The sequence below is a fragment of the Orcinus orca genome, chromosome 10, assembly GCF_937001465.1.
Source record: "Orcinus orca chromosome 10, mOrcOrc1.1, whole genome shotgun sequence".
Taxonomy (NCBI): domain Eukaryota; kingdom Metazoa; phylum Chordata; class Mammalia; order Artiodactyla; family Delphinidae; genus Orcinus; species Orcinus orca.
Window position 1 is genome coordinate 11,410,086 of NC_064568.1, and position 6,584 is coordinate 11,416,669.

At 43.8% G+C, this 6,584-nt stretch overlaps 1 long non-coding RNA gene across 3 annotated transcripts in view; it reads left to right on the forward strand.

The window, feature by feature from the left end:
- The window catches only part of LOC117203193 (uncharacterized), a 135,133-nt gene that overhangs the window by 110,769 nt on the left and 17,780 nt on the right, over positions 1-6,584 (forward strand). For all 3 annotated transcript variants that reach the window (XR_007469867.1, XR_007469868.1, XR_007469866.1), the window contains exon 3: positions 577-817. This is a non-coding gene — a long non-coding RNA (uncharacterized LOC117203193). The remainder of the gene's footprint in view (positions 1-576; positions 818-6,584) is intronic.

A 6,584-nucleotide genomic window follows, 5' to 3' on the forward strand; every position in this document is an offset into this window, starting at 1 on the left:
AGGGAGGCACGTGGGATCTTAGCTCCCTGGCTAGGGATAGAACCTGCACCCCCTGCATGGAAGACAAAGTGTTAACTACTGGACCACCAGGGAAGTCCCCTGCCAACCCATTTTAGACTTTGATAGACAAGCCAGCACAGGTTTATCTGTTATAAGAATTCAAAGAAGGAAGAGAGATTGGGGTTGCCTAGTGAGGGGGAGGGGGCGGTGGGGGTTGGTCTGGGGTTGTGAAGCAGGACTCCTGGGGCCAGAGGCATTATGGTTATCGGATAGTTATAAGATTAAATGGTCCGCAGCAAAAAGGGTAGTGACTGCCTGATCTTTGGTTGTCTGTGCAACTCCTTTTGGGCCACTGCTAAATAGTCCTTCCTTAGTGAAAGACTCCTAATTGGCCTTGGCTCCGGAACCCTCAAGCAGATTACGTGAAGGTTCGCAATCTTTTTTCCCCCTCAAGTGTTCTGAGCCCCTTTATTGGCAGGAACTGTGCTAGGTACTGAATGGAAAGAACTAGTTACAGACCTTACCCATAAGAACTCTTACTTTGCATCTCTTAGAACTCTTACCTGGTATTTACAGGTCTTCCCCAAACAGGTGGACAGGTGGAGGCCCTAGCACCTTATCGGCAGGATTGCACCTGGCGTAGTGAAGCGGTGGCCTGGAGAGGAAGGTGTATGATACAGTCAGCCCTCCAGTCTTTGCATGTGGATCCTGTGGCTATGGAACCTGAGTAAATGGAGGGCCGATTGGACTCCTTACGTAAAGGACGTGAGCACCCGCGAATTTTGCTATCCAGGGGGGTCCCCGTGGATATCGAAGGGTGAGTGTATACCGTCAGATGATCTGCCTTTGAATCCCAGGTCTGATGTTCTAGTTTGGCCAAATCACTTCACCTTTCTAAATTGATTTCTTCTTCTCTAAGATAGGGAGTTATCAGGAAGGGGAAAAAATAAAGCTATTTTAAAAGCTGGTTGCTCTTTGAGTTGAAAGCTAAAGACAGATGAATTATAGTCTGTTTTCGTTCTGTCAAGGTAAAGGGCTAATCTAGATGGGAGGGGTTGGGACCAGGGGGCTTAAATTGTTCTGTATAATAAAGAAACAAGAATTTTTAGCTTTTACTTGAAGCTGGAGGGAAAATTTTTTTTGTTTTTATTTTGCTTTTGTTTGGGCAGGGGTGGTGAGAGAAAGTGGGTCCTAGAATTAGGCTCGAGATGAGGCTACAAATGGCTACTCCACTGGCAGAAAAGGAAGCGGGTAGAGAGCTTCAATGTCTGATTCTCAGTTTTAAATCGTTTCTTACTGTTTACTTGTTATTTATTTATTTGTTAAAATCTTCCTCTACTAAAGGTCTGCTTTTCACAACACCCAGGTGTTAATGTGTTTTGGAGACAGAGTAGAGATGGCTGTGTCTACACTAGTGTGGAGGGGAATAGAGAGAGGGGAGATGATGAGAGTTAGGTTGCAGTCAGGATTTAGGATGAGTAAGTGACAAGGAACTATTAGGAAGTTGTAAGCACTCACCTTAGGATCCTTGAAATTATTAAGGAAAGTCCTGGGCTTTGTACAGTTATGTGAGATAACGGTCTAAAATTTGCATTTGAATGTTAAAGATGGTACAATTTAGGACCGTTTACATGTCAGGGATGATACCTACTTAACAGGGTTGGGAGACTTCTACCTAAATGAGAATGTAGGTAAAAGCACTTCATAAACTAAGGAAATACATCATCAGCCCTAAGATAAAGTGTCTTCCCATGAAGATTTTGTAAAAAGGAAGTCAGACGTAAATTCAACTCTGATCACAAGTATGAGAATAATTATCCGGAAGTTATGAGCTCTATAATAGTTTTCTTTCTTTATGAATTCAGTTCAAACGGATAGTAAACACAATTTGGATGTTAAAGATACAGTTTTTAAAAATGACTCGATATGTCCCAAACATATCACGTTAAGACTTGGGGGTTTAGGATCCCACTGTATAACTTCAGGCCCATCTAGTAGGAACAGAAGTAGCTTTGGTCGTGCAGTATTTAGCTGACATTGTGGATCGGCCTGAGCACAAGGAAATGATGATGTTGCCAAGGAATGGGAAATGACACGTGTCGGGTATATACTCAACACTTGACATATATTGTCTTTCATAAAGCTTATTGCTGCCCAAAAGAAGTGGTAGCATCTGCAGTCTTTAGATGGTGGTTGAGGGAACGGGCAGGGTGTGTGTGTGTTGGGGGGTGTGTGTGAAAATTACAGTGATTAAAGAACTTGCTTAAAATCATAGCGTTGAAGTGGTAGAGCTGGCATGAAGACTCTTGCCAGCCTCAGGGTCCAGTTCTTTCCCTCCCACCATGCTGCCGTGGGGGCCCGGAAGTAAACTGACCCTCAGCGGCCGAGCCTTGTGTGGTTCTGGTTCCTTGTCCCAGTGTCACACCGCATCTTAATTGATTTTCTTCTGTAGAGCATTTACAGAAAGCTTCTGACAAGACTTCATGAGATGTTATAGGTGACAGGTATGTGGGAAAAAAGATGAAGTCATTAGCTGAATTAAATTCTGGAGTGGACAGGTTAAGTTCCTGGATTGCCTCAAGTTTCATTTACATGGGACCAGCCGTCTTTCGTGAGGTCATGACAGAAATGCTGGCAAACTCTTTCCATTAGTGGGTCTTGCATGCAGTATGCACTTCTTCTGTTGTGGGACTCTTTTTCATGTTGTTGTTGTTCAGAATTCACCTTAGGGGTTTTCTCAAACTCGGCATTCTTAATCTATCGTGGTTTTTAGCTTTCTTTTTTCTTTCCAGACTGCGTGAATGATGCAGTTTCAGTTCTGGGTGTTAGGATTCTCTTTCACACTGGTTTGTCATGACCTTAAAGTATTTTAAGTTTCTCTTTGCGTTAATTTTTTTTTTTTTTAATGTAGTACCCCAGTGAGCTAGAGATTTGTTTTACCAAGTGAGTTTAAATCACCAGCAGCCGGAGTTGTCCATGAGCGTTGTCAGACTTGACCACATGTAAAACCCTGCCAGTGGTCTTTTTCTTTTCTTCAACTTGGTAGGTTTTGGGGTCCAGACTCGAAGGCTAGTTACGCTTCTGCATCAGCCTTTAGGTTGTTAGAGTTGCCAAAGATGGCATACAGTACCAGGGATGGAGAGTTGTTTGTTGCCGTGATCAGGATGGTCTTAGTTTATAGTTGCCGTCCTAGCTCTCCCCTGTAGATAACTGACAAGTCCTGAGTCGTTCTGAGCTGCAGCCACCCACAAAAACCACATGCATGGCATTTTACTCAAAACTTTAACCACTGCTTTGTGATGCAAAACTGGTGGAATTTTGGGTACTTTCTGTAAAATCGAAATCTTTACGGGGGTTTTCCAACATTCTAGTTGATTGTTAACAAATGATCACTGTAACGAAGAGGAGAGAGCAGAGTTGGCTAATCAACACCGACTTCTGTGGTAGGTAGGATAGGATGCCAGTCTGTATGGAATCTTTCCATGTGGAGAAAGCCACGTTGACTGAGAGAACAGATTCTCCTTTTGAAAAATGCAATTAAATAAGAGATATTTGTATGAGATTTGTAGTTGTAAAAGAGATTTTAGGAGCTTCTTATCTTTGCCACAAAGTTTTCAGTCTTGACAAAGTAATCATATTCAGGAGTTTCTAACTTGTAGATCCTCTTATGAAAGAGATTTGAAAAGAAAAAGAAATCCATTTGTATTGTAGGACAAAATACAGTTCTGCATAAGAACTTTCTGTAAAGTGAGAACTGTTATGGGAAACTGATTACGGATAAGATACTGTAGCCCGTTTCTGGAATGGGGATAGCAGGTGGAAGAGCTCTCTCCTGTTTCGAGTCAGGAGTGCTTTGTTTATTCTGGAGCTAAGCCCCTGGGCAAGTCTCTTTACCACTGTAAGGCTCAGTTTCTTACCTTTAAAATGAAAGCTCCACTCCCATCTATGGTTTGGTAGATAAGAACATGTTGTCTCAAGAACCTTCAGTAGGAGTCCTTTGTTATTATATCCTGTCTTGTGTAAAGGTGACTTTCACTGTCATGTAAATTAAGCCTTCTATCAAGCACATTTTGTTTTTTAAAACCTGTGAAGGGGCTTCCCTGGTGGCGCAGTGGTTGAGAGTCCGCCTGCCGATGCAGGGGACACGGGTTTGTGCCCCGGTCCGGGAAGATCCCACATGCCGCGGAGCGGCTTGGCCCGTGAGCCATGGCCGCTGAGCCTGTGCGTCCGGAGCCTGTGCTCCGCAACGGGAGAGGCCACAACAGTGAGAGGCCCATATACCGCAAAAAAAAAAAAAAAAAAAACCTGTGAAAACATTATTTTAGCAAAACTCAACTCTACTTGTGTACGTATGTAGTTGTGATCCTTTTGTATTTAATAGTATTGAGGGACTAAATTTCCTTCTATGTAGCCCAGAAGTCAGACTAATGGTCTCATGATTAGCCTTAAAATAACTATCAGAAACTTTCAGGCTGTTTCTCATTAGCGCATTATCCCAACCAACCGTAGGAGGAGGATACAGAAATCTATAATTGAGTTTTTTTTAAATTAATGAATTTATTTATTAGTTTTGGTTGCATTGGGTCTTTGTTGCTGCGCGCGGGCTTTCTCTAGTTGTGGTGAGCGGGGGCTACTCTTCGTTGTGGTGCGCGGGCTTCTCATGGCGGTGGCCTCTCTCGTTGCGGAGCACAGGCTCTAGGTGCACAGGCTTCAGTAGTTGTGGCACGTGGGCTCAGTAGTTACGGCTCGTGGGCTCTAGAGCGCAGGCTCGGTAGTTGTGGCACAAGGGCTTAGTTACTCAACGGCGTGTGGCATCTTCCTGGACCAGGGCTCGAACCCCTGTCCTCTGCATTGGCAGGCAAGTTCTTAACCACTGTGCCACCAGGGAAGCCCTATAAGTGAGTTTTAATGTGATAATTCCTTAGTTTACTGTGAAGATCGTGGTAATTTCTCACTAGCACATAAGTAAAGCTTTGTTTAGTTTGCTACTGCAAAGACTGAGTTGCTGGTTAGCTTCCACAAATAAGGTATGCTTGCTTTGTAATTTATGTTAGGAAATGTTTAAACAGGGTGAAAGAGCAGTTTTTACAGGAGCAAAATCAAGCAACCCATTTTCAGAAAGTAGAACCAAATAAAACTAAACTGACTGAAGAACAAGCAGTAATGAGCTTGGGAACAGGTAGGTTGAATCAAATTTTTAAAAAACAAAGTGAAAAGCGTATTTTGTGTGCGTGTGTGAGGAGTCAGGGCGCACAGCTTTAAGAGTATTTGCGGGGTCTTCTCTGGTGGCGCAGTGGTTGAGAGTCCGCCTGCCGATGCAGGGGAAATGGATTCGTGCCCCGGTCCGGGAAGATCCCACATGCCGCAGAGCGGCTGGGCCCATGAGCCATGGCCGCTGGGCCGGTGCGTCCGGAGCCTGTGCTCCGCAACAGGAGAGGCCACAGCAGTGAGAGGCCCGCGTACCGCAAAAAAAAAAAAAAAAAAAAAAGAGTATTTGCGCAGGATGAACTTTTGAGTAAAGCTCTAGGGCTCAGCAGGGTGGAAGCTGTATCTGCAGGGGGAAACAAGGTTCATCACTACATAATTTCAGGGACATAAGTAGAAACGGGCCAGAAAATATAAATGTTAGAAAAGTGGAACGGAATTTCCCAGACCCTTTGACTTAACACGTGGTTTAGTTAAGGAAGTTGGCAGAATCTTCAAATATGAATCCGTGCTACAGAAAACTTTTAAAATTCAATAATCAGAGCCGAGAAGACTTTTTGCATGTTAGTAGTATGCTGTCACATTTGTTTCTTAGCCCGATAGCACTAATTCTTCACCTCCGTGAGTAACTTTGAAGGTGACTTGGACCTTGATCCTTGAAATAGAAGTGTTGAAAAAGCGATGTCTGGAGAAAGGTGAAATCACAATCACACATCAAAGGCTGTAGGAGTTATAACTTCAAATTTTATGTTTCAGTTGTACCAGCTTTGTGTTCACACTCAAACTCCAAGGGTAGGATCTACCGCTTGTAGGGTGGAGTGGCATTCTGACTCCATTTATTTTCTGCTGAAGCTGGCGAGTTGAATGAAGATTGTATCTCAAGTGACAGGATTCGAATGAAACAGGACAAACCTGTAAAAGCTGCAACCTGAACGTGTCATTGCAGAACTCTGCAGTGAACGAGATGGGACGGGGCTTGGGAGACAAACCACACACGCTGCCTCTCCGTGCTGGGCAGCTCAGGAGATTGAAGGGAGATCCGAGGGGAGCAAGTCCTTGCTGGCTGGAGCTCACGTTCGGGGAGGGGTGGGGGGGTCGGCGTGGAGCGCCAGTTTGTTTATAGCTACAAGTACGTATCTGTCTTGGGCTTGCCTTATGATGGAACAATTCTATGGAGATATGCTGCACTGAATGGAAAATTACTCACTTTTTTTTAAAGTTATCAATTATAAAGTAGAAGCATTGGTTTTGAAACTAGTCATTTAACTGGAATTTAATCACGACCTAGTTCCCAACATTGGATGGTAATTATCCTTATTTAGCAAAGCACAGAGAAAAATCAGTGTGTGTTTAAAAGAGCAACCACGGTGGGCATTGCT